The sequence below is a fragment of the Marmota flaviventris genome, chromosome 12, assembly GCF_047511675.1.
Source record: "Marmota flaviventris isolate mMarFla1 chromosome 12, mMarFla1.hap1, whole genome shotgun sequence".
NCBI classification, from domain to species: Eukaryota; Metazoa; Chordata; class Mammalia; order Rodentia; family Sciuridae; genus Marmota; species Marmota flaviventris.
In genome coordinates this window covers 71,617,356-71,635,989 of record NC_092509.1, presented here as the reverse complement: position 1 = coordinate 71,635,989, position 18,634 = coordinate 71,617,356, and the positions used below count along the sequence as shown (strand labels likewise).

At 42.3% G+C, this 18,634-nt stretch overlaps 1 protein-coding gene and 1 non-coding gene across 4 annotated transcripts in view; one reads left to right on the top strand and one right to left on the bottom strand.

Moving 5' to 3' along the window:
• The window catches only part of Hhat (hedgehog acyltransferase), a 311,966-nt gene that overhangs the window by 17,252 nt on the left and 276,080 nt on the right, over window positions 1-18,634 (top strand). The gene's annotated exons all lie outside the window — the stretch shown is intronic.
• Window positions 7,897-8,012, bottom strand: LOC114092282 (U5 spliceosomal RNA). The gene has a single exon (XR_003582669.1). It is a non-coding gene; the product is annotated as a U5 spliceosomal RNA (small nuclear RNA).

Genomic DNA, 18,634 nt, shown 5'->3' with positions numbered 1-18,634 from the left:
AGGCAGTATGTTTGAGGTAAGGCCCATGTTTATCTGGTACCAGGAGGAGTGCCCTGTATTGCATGGGGTGCTCTTCCTGGCTTTTATTGCTCTATCCCTGGAATAAATATTTCCTTGAAAAATTGGATGTAAATTGAATTTGCAATCATGGCCTCCTTTTCTAGATGTTTCTTGTTCACATAGCCCTCTCATAGTAAGAAGGGGAGGTTGGTAGGTTTGTGCCCATTTCAGAGATGAGGAAACTTGGGAAGTTTCTGTCAGGGTGGAATTTGGGATGTAACAGGAAATGACCCTCATGAATCTCTTTAGAGATAAAACACTATTGAATCTCTGATGATAACAACAACAAAAAACAGTGATTTTTTTTTTTCCTGTGTAGTCACAATTCTGGCATTTCAGATAATACTGAATAACATAGTTTTTTTTTTTTTTTTTTTGCCAGGGGCCAAAATAAGCAAACCGACTTTAGAACAAGAAACTTTTAGCTGAAGAGATGCTCTTGTGAGGTAGTATGAGAACATGAACACAGGGTCAGGCTCTGACAAGTTTTTGAGCTGTGGCCGGATTTCATTGTCAAGGGCAGGCTCAGCCCAGGGTGTGCTGCTATTTCTAGACAAAGGGGCTTTGTGTTCAGGGACTTCCTGCCTCCCACCAAATTCCATTAGTCCAGCTGCTTGACTCTCGCTAAGGCTCTAGAGTTCTGGGGAGTTGATCTCTCCCCAGCCATTCTCTTTTCCCTCATAAGAGGCCAGGGGTGTTGACAGTCAGGCCCACCCTGCCTTCGAGAAAAAAAACCACACAAGGCACAGATACATGTGCGTGGAGCCCTAAGGACTACGCCCTTTGCCATCCCGACACATCTTTCTCTTTCCCTCCATCCATGTGACAATTTATCCGCCTGCCCGGGGCTACTGAGCACCTGTTTTCTCATCTGTTTACATTTCATTACCTTGCATGTGGGTGGGTGGTTTGGAGTCCTAGAGTTTAGAGAGAAAATGACGGGTCCTGGTGGATATCCAACAAATGAAGGAAACTGACACCACGCCCTGAGGTTCTAGACGCCCCTTACTGAATATTTCCCTTTTTGGAGGCTTTAACAGGTGGCAAGCAAATGCTCCTTTAGTCTGAATTCTAATCAAAGGAAAATGTCAAGTGTGGACAGAAGAGGAATTGTGACCTTAATAAGAAACTCGTGTTCTCCAGCCGGCCCGTTCCTTGCCCGTTAGTCTACGGCTGGTGGCTGAACCTCAGCGCCACGGACATTTGGGACCAGAAGATTCTTCGTTTGGGGAGTTGCTCTGTACCTTGTAGGATGCATGACATCCCTGGACTCTCCTAGTAAATGCCAACCACATTGTATTTCCCCTGTCTTGACCGTTAAGAATGTCACCGGGCACTGCCAAAGCCTCCCAGGGGGCGGGATCACCCACTTCCGAGAACAGCTGTTCTATCCAGTAGTGAAGGGCTTTGCCCCCGTCCCGTGGTCATGTTGACCTGACATTCTCACCTCTGCCCATCCTGTTTCCTCCTCTGGAGGTGCCTCCCTCTTCCCTTTCTGGCCCTTACACTTCAGATCTCACCTGGGTTTGCCCCTCATGGAAGTGTTGCCTGAACCTCAAAGGTGTGCTTAGCCCCCAACCCTTCCCTACCTCTCTCTATACTTCCTTCCACAACTACAGCTTTTATTTTTTATTTGTTTATTTTTTTTAATATTTATTTTTTAGTTGTAGCTGGACACAATGCCTTAATTTATTTATTTTTATGTGGTGCTGAGGATCGAACCCAGGGCCTCGTGCATGCCAGGTGAGCGCTCTACCACTGAGCCACAATCCCAACCCCCACCACTACAGCTTTTAATGAAGGTGTTTCTGTTTCTAATTCATTTTGGGAACAGCAGTGAATCAGACCAGGTTCCATGCTAGTGTCTCCTACTGGGGACAGACCAACAACAGATAAATGGACAACTGTAGGCTGGGCAAGGTGGTGCTTACCTGTAATCCCAGCAACTCAGGAGTCTGAGGCAGGAAGGATCTCAGATTTGAGGCCAGTCTAGGCAATATAGTAAGACCCTGTCTCAAAATTAGAAACAAAAACCAAAACCAAACAAACAAACAAACAAACAACAACAACAACAAAAACAGGGATGGGAATGTAGCCTCTGGGTTCAGTTTCTAGCACCATTTTTTAAAAAATGAGCAAATGTAACAGTCACAAATTGAGCTGTACGAAGGTATTCTAATACATTTTCATTACCATAGCGAAAAACCTGAGGTAGGCTATTTTATAAAGAAAAGAGGCTTACTTTGGCTCACAGTTCTGTAAGTGCAAGGTTGAGAGGCCTGAACCTCAACACCTGGGACAACACCTTCTGGGTGCCCACTGGAGCAACCTTCTTGCTGTCAGAGTGAGTCCCAAGGTGGCACAGGGCATCACTCAGCAAGGGACAGTGAAAGTTCATGTGTCTGTGTGGTCTCTCTTCTTATAGAGAATGACCTTTCTAATGACCTTTTCCTAAGGTCCCCTCTAAACACCAGAGTTGGATTAAGCTTCCACCCTCTTTATACCTCATGGTGGGAATTAAATTTCAATACTTGAAGCCTTGGGGAACATACTCAGCTATATCCAAATCGTAGCAGAAGGAAATAAACAGGCTGTTGTGATAATGATGCTTTGGATCGTGTCGCATGCCCTATTATTATAAGGTGGCTGGTAAAGTGTCATTTTGTATTAGCCATTCCTACTAGACTGTCAGTCTTACAGGCAGGGCTGGGATTTAATAATTTCTGTATCTTCTATGCCTGGGACAGAGTAGATGAGTATTTTAGTTATCTGCAGGAAAGAGTGGATGCTTTGAAGTGAAATGCATCTGTCCCAAATGCAGACAGACAGACCGACAGACATGTAGGTAAATGCTAGGTGGACAGTGTTCATATCACAGCAGGAGAGACCATGTGAATACCTCCTGCTGCTGGGAGGAGGAGGTTGACCTGCTGTATAGGATTTGGCCAGATCTTCTCAGTAGAGATACTAATTTGGGGTTGTGGGTGGGGCAGGTCACCATATTGGAAAAGGGAAGGGCATGTTGGGGATATGCAGGTGCCAGGTGCAGCTGCATTTAGGACAGGGAAAGCGGGCTGGGCCCGACCACAGTCCTTCATGTGTCAATGATGGTAGGATTTGGAGGATCACAGTCCAAATCAGGATGCCTTCCAGCCATGGCCTGGTGGGGACCTTGTGTAGTTATGGCTGTCGGGCTTCTCTGAGGTCTGATCATCTCATCTGCTCTCCCAGACCCTAAGAGGGCATGCCTCAGGACCCCGCAGACTCCAGTGGCCTCCTGCAGTGGTTGTGTGCTAGGGGACTGCATGTGGCCTGGGCCTTGCCTCTTGGGCATTATCTGTCACGGTGTGTGGCAGCCTCCTTCCTCTTTTTTCTTGACAGTCTTCTCTCTAGTGGTGGCAAGAAGCTGCGGGGCTCAGTGTCATGTGCCTTGCCTGATGCTCTGAATGTGCTTGTAGGCCGCAGGGTCTGTGTCAAACTGGTTCTATTGCAGCTCTCTCTTGGGTTGCATTGGTATCATTATTTTTTCTTCTGTTTTTATTTCTGAGTCAAGGTACTTGGCGGCCAAATGGAAAAAGCTCAGGTTTGGAGTTGGTTAGACTTGAGTTCAAATCTGGGAAAATATTTCCCTCCTCTGAGTCTCAGTTTTGTTATCTGGAATATGGATGTGGGGGGTTATGGGGAAAGAGATGATGGATATAAATCACCCCAGCATGCAAGTGCTTGGTACAGAATAGATGGCTACTGTTTCCTTCAGTGGGTAATTACTTCCTTGATTGAGCGTTAAGAGCCACTGACTCCCGCTCTCTGGCAAGGAGGTCATGCTCTAACAGAGAAGCATTTAAGTGCAGAAGGAGATGTCACTGAAGGAGCATTATGCTCCTTTGCATTACGAAGTTATCTACAGGAAAGAGTGGATGCTTTGAAGTGAAATGCATCTGTCCCAAATGTACAGGTCATCAGTTCTTCGTTTCTTTCCTGAGAAGACGTTTTCCTGTGGCAGGTTGCGGAAATTGGGGTGTGCCTGTGAATAAGACATTCTTTCAGAAGTAAAATCAGAGAGGATTTTACTTTAAGAGTCTGTGTGAAGGACTAGGAAGAAACCATAAGGGGCAGAAAGGGACCCTTGATGGGTTATGGTTATGTCTTGGAATATGGACAGAAAAGAGGTACTTTCCTAAGACACGGCTTTTAGCTACTCAGGATTTGGCCATAAAGATGGTAAGATGCAGCTTATTTATAAATGCCTCTTTATCTCAATGCTTTGAAAAATCAACAATGCTGTCTTGATTCCTTTGACAAAGATGCACTGGGCACCTACTCAGGAACAGGCTCCCAGGCCATGTGCTGGGGATGCTGGGACGTTCCAGGCTCAGCCTCTGTCCTCGGGATATTGGGAGAGGGTGTTAATGAGATGGTGAGGTAAGCAACTCAACTGGCCACGGGGGCCCGTGGAACAGGAGGTTTGTACCTGGCGCTCACTAGGACAGAGGCTGAGGTGTGGGCTGGGGAGCAGAGGAAGGTGGGTGGTGAGAGCAGCATGCCTGGGGATCTACCTGGGAACCTGCCTGGGGACCTGTCTGGTGTGAGCCAGAGCAATTCAGCTTGACTGGAGGGTTGCATGTGAGGAGGGGAGGGCCCAAGAAAGGGTAGGGCCATGTCATAAGGGCCATTAGGTGCCATAGGTGGAGTCTGGACTTTATCCAGGGGGCAGTGGACAGTCATGGAAGGGTTTCAGGTGTCATTTCTTCTGTGGGCTCTTTGGGGAGTCCTCTGACTGGTCTCCCCATCTCACTGTCCCCGTCACCTCCAACTTGATCTTTCGGTTTTGCAGAGCTAAACCCTGGGTTCTAACTTCATCTTATTTTCTCCTTGCCTCTTCAAGGACCTTTTCAATGAAACAAATACTCTTTTACATGAAGTAGTAGATAGATCAGCAAGAGGAGAGCAGAGCTGGGTACTTGGTGGCCAAGAGTTAATAAGCAAAGTTTAGCATTTGCACTGTATATATATATATATATATATATATATATATATATATATATATATATATATATATATATATATATATTTTAACTTAAGAATTACAATATACACTTCTGTACTACCAAGAAATCTCCACCATCCCCCCCTTTCTCCCCACATGCCTGAAAACCTTCCACATATCAGGATGGAAATCCAGCATGGCTGAGTCTAGACGGGAGGCCGGGGACTGATGATGCAGAGCAGGAATTTTCCCACATGTGCTTGTGAGCCTTCCTTCCGTCACTAACCCTTGGATTTTTTTGCCCCTACTGTTTAGAGACTCTTCCGCCCACATTCTCTGTGCCCACTGGGGTTGGCACAGGACACAAGAATATGCCACTCTGCAAAGGGGCAAAGCTGTAAAAAACATCCAGTTTTCTGCAAGGACAGGCTGAAACTCACACACAGCCAGTGTGCATATTAATCTGCTGTCCTCCCATGGAGGGAGGCAGAGGCATGAGAGAAACACTGGAATCATTTTTGAGAGCTTGCAGCTTCATGAAAATGAGCGAAGGCCTAACCCCTGTCAGCTCAGAGTTCGGACACATGAAGCAAAGCAGACAGTGCCAGGAGAGCTATGTCCCCTCACAAGAAGCCCCCGACCACACTCGCACGTCTGCTTCAACCCAGAAAACACCACCGAAGGCCTGCTGTGTGTCAGGGAGCTGGATGCAGAGATGAAAGACGATCTTCCCTCAGGAAGGGCGAGACATTTCTCAGCCACGCTCCAGTCGGTTCATGAGTAATTATGTGCGTATTACCAGCTTTATGGTCCCGATGGTGACAAGTGCTGTGGGATGAGGGAAGTCAGAGGCATGGTTTCTCTCCTCAAGAAGTTTAGACTCCAGCGGGGGTTGTGGCTCAGTGGTAAAGCACTTGCCTATTATGTGTGAGGCACTGAGTTCGATTCTCAGCCCTGCATGTAAAAAAATAAAATAAAGCTCCATCAAAAACTAAAAAATATTGTTTAAAAAGAGAAAGTTTAAACTCCATTTGAGAATGACAGGTAGCATATAGCTCTTGCAAGAGCATATAGCTCTTAACAGGGGTGGAGCATAACTGGATCTGAATAGGTACGAGTGTTAGCAGCTAGGACAATGGGCCCTACCTGTGAGTCTTGCCTGAAAACTGGCTTAGGCATGACATTTAGCAGTGTTTCTGAATGTATGATTGTCCCTGGTCAGTATGGCTAGAAATTGCTAGCACCTTGGAATGGCCAGGGAAGGCTTCCTGGAAACGGTGGATTTGGGCTGAGCCTTGAGCTTGTGTTTTGAACTGACCCAAGCCTATTTGATTGTTATTGAAAAATCAAATTTTTGGTTTTACTCTGGGCAACTTCTGGCAGTGGGAGGTGAATAGAAGTTACATGTGTTCTCTCCCACAACCTTGCTACCTAGTGGTGTGTTATCAGGATCTGAATCCTGATACGTGTAAAAACATTTATCACTAGGAAGTTACTAAACCCATCCTCAAACCTGGGTCTGAAGCTTATGAGCCTCCCGTTGTCTCTGGGTCTTTTAACAAGCATATAAGATGCCATGCTGCCTTCTGAAGAAGCCACCCTTCTTTTTTTGGTACTGGGAATTGAACCCAGGTGCACTTAACCACAAAGCCACATCCCCAGCCCTTTTAAAATATTTTATTTAGAGACAGGGTCTCACTAAATTACTGTGGGGTTTCGTTATTGCTGAGGGTGGCTTTGAACTCATGATCCTTCTGCCTCAGCCTCCTGAGCCACTGGGGTTACAGGTGTGTGCTATCGCACCTGGCTCTGAAGCAGCCACCCTTCTAGTCTAGACAGGGGATGGAGTCTTCCTAAGTGAAGCCACAAAGACCAACAAGTGTGTCAGACCTAGGGCCAGTCTACTTAAAGCTTAAGCACTGACTTGAAAGATTCCTACAGTTCATTCTTACAAGCATATTGGAGCCCGAGAAAACATTTTAACCCACCACATGCTGAATACCACTCTTTTCATTAGTAAAATGTGGATTTCTGTTATTGGAATTATTTGAATAGCAGCCATGTCTGGGATGTGGATTTCCGATTGGGATCTTTCAACGACTAACTCATGCCTTTTGGAGTGTGGATCTCTCAGGTGGACAATTTCAGTGTTAAAAACTGTCTTTAGGAGGTGGATTAAAGTTAATTTACCCACACATATGCTCTATAAGTACTCTAACAGATAGGACTGGGGAGGACAGGGATCATTCCAAACAGGCTGCATTTAGAGACACAGAGCTGAAATTTGGGGGGTGGTATGGGAAAACAGGGAGGAGGGGAAACATTTTCTTTCTCAGTACTTTCCCTAAAAATGGTGCCTGTCAGCATTGTTAAAAAGGTTATTACCTCTTAAAATCATGACATGACAGTTGATAAGTCTCTGTTAAAAAGAAATTAGAAGCAGCAGCAAGGTAAGTGCAAGATCATGGGGCTTGAGGGAGATGTGCTGGGTGTTGTCTGAGTGGAGAACTGACTGAAGCCACTTTCAGGGATGACAGTAGCTGCTGAAAAGTTTGAGGTGGATGAAGGTTTATTCCATTATAATTTTGCTACCAGGTTTTATGAAATCAAAATCCCAGATTGAACTTTATCATACCTATAGATGTTAAATATTTATTAGGCAAGCTGTAGGAATCTATTATATTCTTTAAGAAGGGTCCCTTCTACATAGAAGTCCTGAAGCATCAGAAAACAGATATGGCTATACTTCATAATCAGATATAAACAAAACTAGTAAAACATGTGTCTATGAATGCTATTGTATACTTATAGCCTTAAAATTTATTGTCTTACTTTATAACAGCATTATTAGCCTTGCCTAAACAAGGCCTCAAAAAATTAGTTTCAAACTCAGAATTGTTCCTCTCCACGGAAATCTTTAGTAAAAGGCGAAAGATTTATACGATTTGAAGAGAAACCAGAGTATGTTTCTGTTTTTGTTCCTGCTCTCTGCCAGTAACTGCAAGTCCTAGTTCAATGATGGTGGCTGTAAGACCAACCCCCTCATGGCTATTTACTGCCTAAAGTTGTTTGTATAGGAATTCTGTAATTAAACTTTTCACAGTTAGAAATATTGAGCTGAAAAAAATATGTATATGTATATTTTAAACTTGAAAGGATTGTGCAGGGTACTATGGGTATGCAAATGAGAAGGCTGAATCATCAACTTATACCTTAGTACTCACCAGTTTCCTGAACCACCATTAGGGGGCGAAGCAGAGGTTGAGTGGCTGGCTTCTAATCCTTATCTTGGTTCAACCAAAGAAACTCTGGTTTTGTTCCTTTTTTATATTGGGACTTTGAGTACATTTGTTTCTTTCATTTTCCATTTTGCTTAAAGACTTTTATTTTTGAAACAATTGTGTGCTCACAGGAAGTGGAACAGTGGTACCGAGAAGTCCTGGGTATTTCTGCCTGGCTTCCCTGATGGGGAATCTAACTTCACTATAGTGAACTGTGAAGTCCAGGAAGTTGGTATTGGTATGACCCCCAGTCCTTTTTCGGATTTCACTGGTATCACAGGCCCTCATTTGTGAATGTGTGTAAAACTGCCTGCCATTTTGTTACGTGTGTGGATTCATGTTACCACAACACAGCAAAGGTACAGAACCTCAACAAACTACAGTGCTGACTCTTTAGAGTCACACCTGCTCGGCCTCCTCATCCCTAACCTCAAAGCCACAGTGATACGATGGAGCAGGCACATGATTCCGACAACACACAGCTTGAAGGTTGTAAGATCCTGGTGAGAGGATTGGCCCTTTTCTCATTCCGTAGTGACTGTTTTTGACCTTGGTGATGTTCTTTCTCTGGTCTCCTATACCTGGTATTATTATGGCCATTCCCTTTTCTTTTGATTAATGTTGTTTGGCATATCCTTTTCATTTTCCATTCTTAATTTTCAGCTTACCCATATTGTTTTATTTGTTTCTCTCTCTCTTTGGCTTTCTTCTAGTTTGGCTTTCTTCTAGTTTAGTTTTCTTCTAGTTTTTCCCCCAGGGCCTTGCACATGCTAAGCATGAGCTCTTCCACGGAGCTCCATCCTCATCCCTTGAAGTGAATTTCTTATAGACAGCATAGAATTGGGTCATTTTAAAACTGTTCATTCTGCCAATGTCTGTTTTTTAATCAGTGTATTTAATTTGGTTGGGGTTCATTCACCTTCTAGAATCTGTAGGTTTATGTCTTCTACCAAATTTGTGATTTTCTTGGCCATTATTATTTTGAATATTTTTTCAATATCATTTTTTTTCTCTTTTCCTTCTGGAAAATTTAATAACACCAATGTTAGATCTTTGGCTATTAACCATGGTTCTCTGAAGCTTTGTTAATTTTTTGTCTATTTTCTCTTTATTATTCAGATAATTTCTACTGAACTGTCTTTAGGTTCAATGATTCTTATATCATCTGCTTCTACTAGTAAGTCCTTTCAGTGAGTTATTTTATTTAATTAACTTTGTTTGTTGTCATTCCTCAAGTCCTGATGTCCCTGGCTAACCTGCCCTCTTCTTCCCACCTCTCAGAGTCTTCTTATGATTATTTTATATGTACTGTGTTGTTTTTAGTGGGAGAGGGGAAAATGTAGCTATTGTATCTTGCCTAGAATTCAAAGTATGCATAGCAAAATGTTTTTTTTTCTCCATACGATTTATTTTAATTTTTTTAGTCATACATGACAGCAGAATGTATTTTGACATATAATACATACATGGAATGTACATACATCAATCATAATGTCTATTCTATTCTGCTGCCCTTCCTATCCCCCCTACATGCCAGAATGTTTTAAGGTAAGTTTTAGTCATAATATCAAAGATAAACCATTTTATTAGCACACAATAAGCTTCTGGAGAGAGATGATGAAGGCTGTGTGCCCTGGAGATGTGATGAGTCCTTGGTCTTGTTTGTCTTTGTTCCCACTCTCTCAGGTACTCTCCCAGAAAATGCGTTATTACATTTTTTTGTTGCTATAGTAAAATACTTGAAGCTGAGTACTTAGAAAGAAAAGAGGTTTTTCTTTTCTTTTTCAGCTCACAGGTTTAGAGGCTGAAAGTCCATTGGTTGGTTCTCTGGTGAGGGCCCACTTGGCTGCATCACAACATGATGGAGATATAGAATGGAAACCAGATGGATATAGAAGCTAAACCATGGGGAGGCCTTATTTTATAACGGTCTGTTCTCTAGAGAACGAATCAGGGCCCTGTGAGAACTATACTAATGTCTTCGGAGGGTGATATCCTGAGTGACCTAATTACTTCCACTTGGCCTCACATTAAAGATCCCACTACCTCTCAACAGTACCATACCAAAGACCAAGCTGTTGGCACATGAACCTTTGGGGGACACACTCAACCTCCATCTTAACCATAGCACTGACCCTGCTCAGAGAGGCTCTTGGATAACTTGAGCAACTAAAGGGAAAAATGGCAGATGAAGGTGTGTGGGAGAGTCTCTTCATCTAACCTCAGTTGCCTGTATTTCTGGTCTTTTATATGTTGTATAAAATTCAAGGAGCAAGGTGGTGCTATGGTTTGGATGTGAGGTGTCCCCGAAAACCTCATGTGTGAGACAATGCAAGAACTTTCATAGGTGAAAGTTCTCTTTCTCTCTCTCTCTCTGCTTTCTAATTATCATGTGAACCACTTCCCTCCACCGTACCCTTCTGCCGTGATGTTCTGCCTCACTTTGAGTCCTGAGGAATGAAGTAGGCTATTTAGGAACTGAGGCCCCTGGAACCATGAGCCCCACATAAGTTTTTCCTCCTAAAATTGTTCTAGTTAGGTCTTTTGGTCACAGCAGTGAAAAAAAGCTGACTAAAACAGTGGGTATCTGGGATTATGAAGAATTCTCCTCTCTTCCCCCAGATGGATGGCCAAGAGGCTGAGTTTTCCTTCATTTCTGTTTGATCAGGCTGACTTCTTAACTGGCCTTCTGCACTGGCAACCTCTGAAATTTTAAGATTCCATCTGGAGCTCTAGTTGGCCAGTGTGTATCCACTCAGAGATTTTTTTTCTTTTCTTTTATTTGGTACTGAGAATTGAACTCAGGGGCACTGAGTTAACACTGAATCATATCTTTAACCTTTTAAAAATATTTTATTTAGAGACAGGGTCTCATTGAATTGCTTAGTGTCTCACTAGAAGTTGCTGAGGCTGGCTTTGAACTCGTGATCCTCCTGCCTCAGCCTCCTGAGCTGCTGGGATTATAGGTGTGCACCACATCCGGCCACTTGGAGATCTTGTGTGCAAACCAGCTTGCTTGAATGTGCAATGATTTCCTGGGCAGAAACCATATTCTCTGAGGGCTTGTCGGAGGCTGTGGTACCTCAGGGTTAGAGATCTTCATTTTCTTTGTTATTGGGACACACCTTGTTTCTTTGGTGTTCTGGAGAAGTGACTTGAATCAGCTGTATGATTTGTTAGCAGAGTGTGTCCCTGGGGAGTCTTGCGAGTTTGTGCAGTTTGCTTTCTAGTCATTCCAAGCTCTTACATTTTTCGTGATCCCTGACTTATTTCTCAGTCCTGGTCATTGTTTACAGTTCTTTCTTCCTCCATATACCTTATAGAAAATATAGTGTTTTTCCGGTTTGGAAAAGGGTGGGGGAAATAATGTAGTTTTCATGCCTTTGACTTCATCCTGGGAATTTAATGCTTCTTTTCAAACCTTGTACTATAGTTTGGATATGGCTTGAGTGTGTCCCCAGTGGTTGCTATGTAGGAAACCTGGTCTCCAGTATGGTGATGTTAAAAGGTGATGGGACCTTTAAGAAGAAGGGCCTAGTAGGAGGACATTTGGCCACCCAAGGCATGTTCTCATATAGAATTTACTTACTTTTCACAAAATACCAGCTTCTCTCCAGCTTTCCTCATGTGATATCTTCTTCTCACATGCATTCCTGCCACGATGCCATCCACCATGAGGTCCTTCCAAGATCTGGTTCTAGGCCCTCAAACCTCCAAAACTGTTAACTAATAAACCTTTTTTCTTTATAAAGCACCCAGCTTCAGTTATTTTGTTGTAGTAACAGAAAATGGACTAATGTTGTTATATTGTGTGCATGTGCAAATATGTTACAACAAATAGAAAAGAAAATGGACCAATGCAGATTTATTCTTTGTTAGCTTCAGGAAGAAAGGGAGGAACATAAAACAGATAAATCAGGGAAACAAATCTATCCATGTTAAATCAAGGATATGTTTGTCTTTCATAATCCAGGGTAACTTCTAAGAATTAGGTGAGTAAAGAGTTGTTGTGACCAGAAGCTGTTATGGAGTTCAGGTTGGGAGTTGGGTTGAAAATATTCAAAGAATTTACCCGCATTAATTAGGTCATCATGATTCAATCAAGTCCTCTTAAGAGGGCTTCTCTTTTCTTCTTTCATGAACCTCTTTTCCTCTGCCATCATACCCTGGATCAATTTACCTGTCTTAGATGGTGAGGGCATTGAAGAGATTGGGCATGGCACACAGATTGGTGCTGTTTGTACCTCTCTTCTTGGTACCATTTCCATCCTTGTAAATATCTTTATTTGCACAGGATGGAAAAGATGTTTCAGCACAGACTCTGCTCTTTGCAGGAAAAAAAGTTTTATTAGTGAAAGCATTTTACCTTTAAGGAGTTTTAGTTGGGAGAGGGTATTGTCTCTGGAAATGGTGAGCAGTAAAATGATTTAGTTCAAATGATTTTAGAAATAGCAAAGCAGCTGTTGAAAGAAAAAGAAAACTCTTCCAATAATTGCTCGGTGAATCATTAGCCCGAGTTCATCCAGAGAGCAGTGCTTCTTCTTTGTAGAATTTCTACAAAATTAGTCTCCTTTTGTGTTTCTCGTCTGGAGATTTATAGACCATTAAGGTGGGTTTCCAGCCTTTGAACGTGCAGGGAAACATTTGTGATTTTGAGGACCTTTTAAAGGTTTTCTCTGATCACAGGGAAAGTTTTACTCAGTGTAATTAGGAATCAGGCATAGTCTCAAAGCAAGTAATAAGCAAATAATGTTGTTGGGACTTAGATACACAAAAATGCCTAGTGTTTCTCTTGTGTTTTGTTTTTGCAACATGTTGGATCTGAGGGTAATGAAAGAAGTAATTATGTTTAGCTTTCTACCATTTTCACTGTGTGAGGGGAAAAAATACAAATTGGTGAAGAAGGCAGGTCGTTTTTTGGTTTGTTTTGGAATACATAAATTGGTGAATCTGCTGTAACAAACATTCACTGCCTCTATTATCTGTTTTTTTTTTTGGGAGCAATACTGCAGATTGAACCTGGGGGTCCTGTATCACTGAACTACATACCTTCCCTTCACCATTAGTGTTTTGCTAAGTTGCTCAGGCTGGAAAACGTGGATTTCTCCTGCTGCCTGAGTAGCTGTGATTACAGGTGTGCACCATTGCACCCAGCTCAGTTCTTGAACACTTAACGGATTGACCTAACTGGTATTTTCTTCCATTGAATAGATTTATTTCAGAATAATGTTCTTTAAAGGACATTATGTTCATAATGCTCATTTTATAAATCTAGAGCTGGATACCAATCAGAAGAAGCATTTATTCTTTCATAGTATGTTAATTGAGGTTTTATTGCAGACAACAGAATCCAATCCAGACATTTAAAAAAGAACAATTATTGCAAGGATTTGAGGGTATTTCACAATAATTGAAAGGGTTGCAGGAGCAACCATAAGTGAATTTCCAGAGCCACTCTGCAAAACTGCTGCTGCTGTACAGCTGCTGGCTTGAGAACCTGTGCTGTGGGTGCACTAGCAAAAACTGCCACACCAGGAAGCCCCAGCACCCATGGATTGATCAGACCCTGGTGTCTCTAACATGGCTGCTGAAGAACAATCAAAGGGTCTCTGCCGCCATTCTTCCAGATGTATCTCACAGCCTATCTGTTATGTTATATTCTTTTTACCTTCAAAGTCACAGTGAATTGTTTCCTCTGAAGCTAGGCCATTTGCAGACATGCCAGCCACAAGGAATTCTGGGATATGTAGTTCTGAACCTCACCTCTATTGTGTAGGGAGTCATGCTAGAGGGGACTGGAGCTATGATGATTGAGTCCATCAGCAGCGTCTGCCATACAGAACAGGAATCTTCTTTTGAGGAAAAGATTAACAGGGTTGCTTTCCCATGGCATTTTAGAAGTCACAGCTTCTCTGAATATGGATGCTGCCCTTTCTTTTCTTATGGTTGGAGTTGGGAGCTTGAACAGCTCTACTCTCTTATATTTCACCCATAGGTGTCTCCATGGGTTTGAGTATGTGCGGCTTGGAAACTGTTGGATTTATTGTTTCTGGGGCTATCAAAGTAAAATAGAGTTTCTTTGTTTACATATTTACTTAATGAACATGTCTATAGTATTTAATAAATGCCAGACATTATTCCAAATGTTTTCCATATTTAATTTATTTAATTCTTATAATTGAACCACGATGGATCATCTGTTGTAATAGTACTTTTTTTTTTCCTTGTCTCTAAAATGAGTGAGTGATGTATTAGAAAGTAGGCCTTGATTCGTGCAGGTAATAGGCAGAACCGATCATCTACCACAAATATTCTGTGAGTTTATTATGTTTGCTGCCTGTGTTTATAATGGCATTCAAGGGCAGGTACCAGATTCTCTACCTTCTGTATCTCTTTTTCCCCTTTCTCAATAGTCAGTGCTTATGCCAGGTTCTTAACAGTGATTTGAACCATGTATAATAGTGTGTAGTCAGTTAATCTTTTCAACACACTTTCCTCAAGTGTCTAGTTTGTTTATTTACTGGGGGAGACAATGCTAAGTGTCAAAAGAGAAGCTTGTAGTCTAGTGGCCTGCAACCACAGTGCAATGTGGGAGACTGTCTGGATGAAGGTCCTGGTGAGGGACACTGAATCCAGAGTGGGAACAGGTGGCTTAGGAGAAGGCTTCTGCCTAAGCTAAGACCTGTATGGTAGGCTGTCATTAATAAGATGTTTGAGTGATAAGTTTCCCCAAACAGAGGGAGAAGGCCCAACCATGTGGACATGACACTTTTGGGTAATGGTTAGTATGTTGTAATGTGGGATGAGGGGGACAGGGCAGGTAGGATGGTAGTGGGGTAGATGGTCTAGGTTACGAAGAACTGCCAGGAGTCTCATTGAAAAGGCTTCTCTGGAATGCTTAGGAGAAGCATGAAGAATATCTAGAGGGAGGAGTGACAAGATGAGGTAGGGTCTTCAGCATATTATTGTGGTGGTATGCAGAGGGGACAGAATGCACAGAGTAAACCTCAACTGGTAGAGAATAGATCCCAGGACTACAGTAGGTCCTGCACAGAACAAAGGCAGGGATGAGATTCACAGTGACTCCCAGTGTTTCCTGGATAACAATGACTAATTGATGTGCTGTTGCTGAGACTCTTCCATGGCTTCTCTAGAAGCTGCTTCATTTGTAGCTGTGGACTTCTGGACCAATGGGAAGTTATGCCATCCATACGTGTAATAAAAGAACACTCCTGATCATACTCACTGCAGATGGGAAATGATTCATGGACTGAGTGACAATTTGGTGTGACTGATATGGCTGAGGGCAAATTTCTCTTCTTTTTTTTTGGTGACATCTTGCTCAGTGCTTTGAGATTATGCTTGGCGCTTGGCAATTTAACAATATTTTAGTCTATTGACCTGGACTTTTTAGCCATATTTGTCATCTGCAGCTAGAAGATAGGCTTCGGGCCTGTGGCTTGCTTCAGGATTGTATGGGGGAATGCAAGACAAAGCACAGAAATCAGGTCCTAGCTTTCCCCCTATGATGACAGTGTATACCCCACCAAGAGACCAGGATGCTGGCGTTAGGATCTGGCCAAGCTTAAGGGTAATGAAAATTCATGCAGGAAAGAGGAAGGATTTTTATCAGCAGTGAGTTGATAGTCTAAGTCCTCATTTACCAGGAACGTTTTCTTTTAACCTTTTTCCCTGGTCATGTGGGATGGAAGACGGGAGATCACCCCTTCTCTGCTAAAAGGTAGACACTCAGCCAGATCAGCCCATGGGAGGGTGGGTGACCAGTGCTCTCCAGGGCTTCTGTCCTAGAAAATAACTGTTTCTTCCACCCTCTGAGAGGAATCTTAGACACTGTGTTAGTTCAGCTCTTCATGGTACCAACAAGGAGATTCAGGCCCACATAGTAAGTGGCTTGTTCATGTTCAAACCAGGGCAGAAATACGAGGAGGTCTTGGGCTGCCTGACTTCTCTGCTCCTTCCACACCCCTGACCACTTTAAAGGCCTACTAAATGTCGGGCATCTGTGATGTAGATTTAAGTATTGAATTGTACTGTTTATTGAGTACTTTTTTGTATAGGTTGCTGGGCTGGCTTTGGGTTTACGGGGTGTTAATGAGGCACCCTCTGGGTGGTAGATCTTTGGTCATACCAATATATATATATATAAATACATATATATGTTTTTCTCTTTTGGGGGGTTCTCAAAAATATTTATTAGGGATGCCAAGAAAGTCATTTTTCTTTTAAATGAATATTTTCTGAAAGAATTAGGGAAAGACTATATAATTTTTGTTGATGGGATTTTATCAGCACACAATTTTCAGTAGTCCTGGCTTTCTAATGGAACAAAGTTTTTTTTTTGGTTGTTGTTGAGGTATAGTTAAGACTGGGGTCATGAATACTAAATGAAATTTCTTAGTGTTCAAAAACATTATGTGTGTGTGTGTGTGTGTGTATGTATATATATATATATGTATATATGAAGTTATTTCTATTTTTTGGTACTGGGGATTGAACTGAGGGGCACACTCAACCACTGAGCCACATCCCCGGCCTTATTTTGTATTTTATTTAGAGACAGAGTCTTACTGAGTTATTTAGTACCTCACCATTGTTGAGGCTGGATTTGAACTTGCAATCCTCCTGCCTCATTCTCCCGAGCAGCTGGGATTACAGTCGTGTGCCACTTATAAAGCTAAAATGTTAGAGTCTTTTTTGAATGGTATAATAAAAACACTTAATTTTGGTTTTTGGTGTCTTTTGGCCTTTATCCCTGTTATGAGAGTGGTATTTACCAGCATGGCCTTATCACATGAACTTTAAATTTGCTTACCTTTAACTAATTTGGAAATTTAGAGATGGGGCAGTAGTTCTGGATCAGGAATGGAGAGCCAGGTTAATGGTTTGAGTTTTCTGCTCTGCTGCCTGGCTATGTGGTGCTGTCTCTAAATAGAAGAAATTCTACTAGCTCCATGATTTTCAGCAGGGGACAAGGATTCTCTGAGCAGGTTGTGTGTGTATTAGCACCTTGGAGGTGTGGGGAGCATGCATTATTAGAGAATACACAGAATCATATTTCTTTATTTGTAAAAATAGGAAAAACTATTTTTTTAAACAAGAGGCAAAAAGTAAATATGGTATAGTCTTGGCTGGTGGTTAAAATGGATGGGGCAGGGGCTGGGGCTGTGGCTCAGTGGTAGTGCACTTACCTGGCATGTGTGAGGCACTGGGTTCGATCCTCAGCACTACATATAAACAAATAAATAAAGAAATCTATTAACAATGAAAAAAAATGGATGGGGCACTCATGGGACTATAAGGGAATAGCAGGTAACATTTCTTTTTGAATATGTTCTTATTTAAATCTCATAAATACCAATAAATGCTATTGTCATGTGAAGAAACAGAACAGAAAGGTTATGTCTCAAGGTCATCACAACAAATGTGAGGGTAGATTTGGGGTCCTAGGCTAAGTCTTTGAGGTTTGTTCCCTTAGCATTCATATTCTGATATGAATCAAGATAGGTTTTTCTAGAAAATAGAACTTTTATAACATATATAACTGGTATACAATTACTTCTTTATTTTCAGGTGCAAAAACAGTTTTCACTGCTAAATCCAATTAAGTGGGGCTCCAAGATTCATTTACAGAGATCCATAAAAAAAGCATTTAATATCAGTAGTCACTGGAACATTCCTTCCCCACCCACACAATTTGGCTAGAAGATTCTGACTCCATCATGATGGTGCTGCTCAGTGGCCAAGCCTGCTCTGCCCTTAGAGGGTGGCCCATAGCTGTGTTTGTTTTCTCCATGCTCAACTTGGCCACCATGATTTCCCCTGGGGCTCCTGAGGCTATGGCTTTTAGATGCTGGCTCCCAAGTGTCCTCATGTCTGTTGCTGTCAGGGGTTTCCATCTACCCCTGCCAGGGTGCATCATAGAGATATGGGACCTGGTACAGATGCAGACACAGAGCCCTCCATTGATGCAGAACTTCTCCAGGGGAAGAGAAGTGGATCTCTCATTCTTTCTTTCAGTTTATATAAAATTGGCTAATTTCTCTATTCAGTTACCCTGCTGCCTGTAAATGACAGCAAGATTTAACATGACTGACCGTAAGTGATTTTATTAGTGTCCAATTTACATTCTGTTGTTAAAGGAGGCGTCTTGGTGTCTAAACAGAGACAGCCTCAATTCATTACTTGTACTATCTTTGTGACCTTCAGTAAATGAATTGATGTCCTTAAGCCTGATGCATTTTTTACAAATTGGGGATGGTAATAGCTTCTATCCCATAGAGGGTCC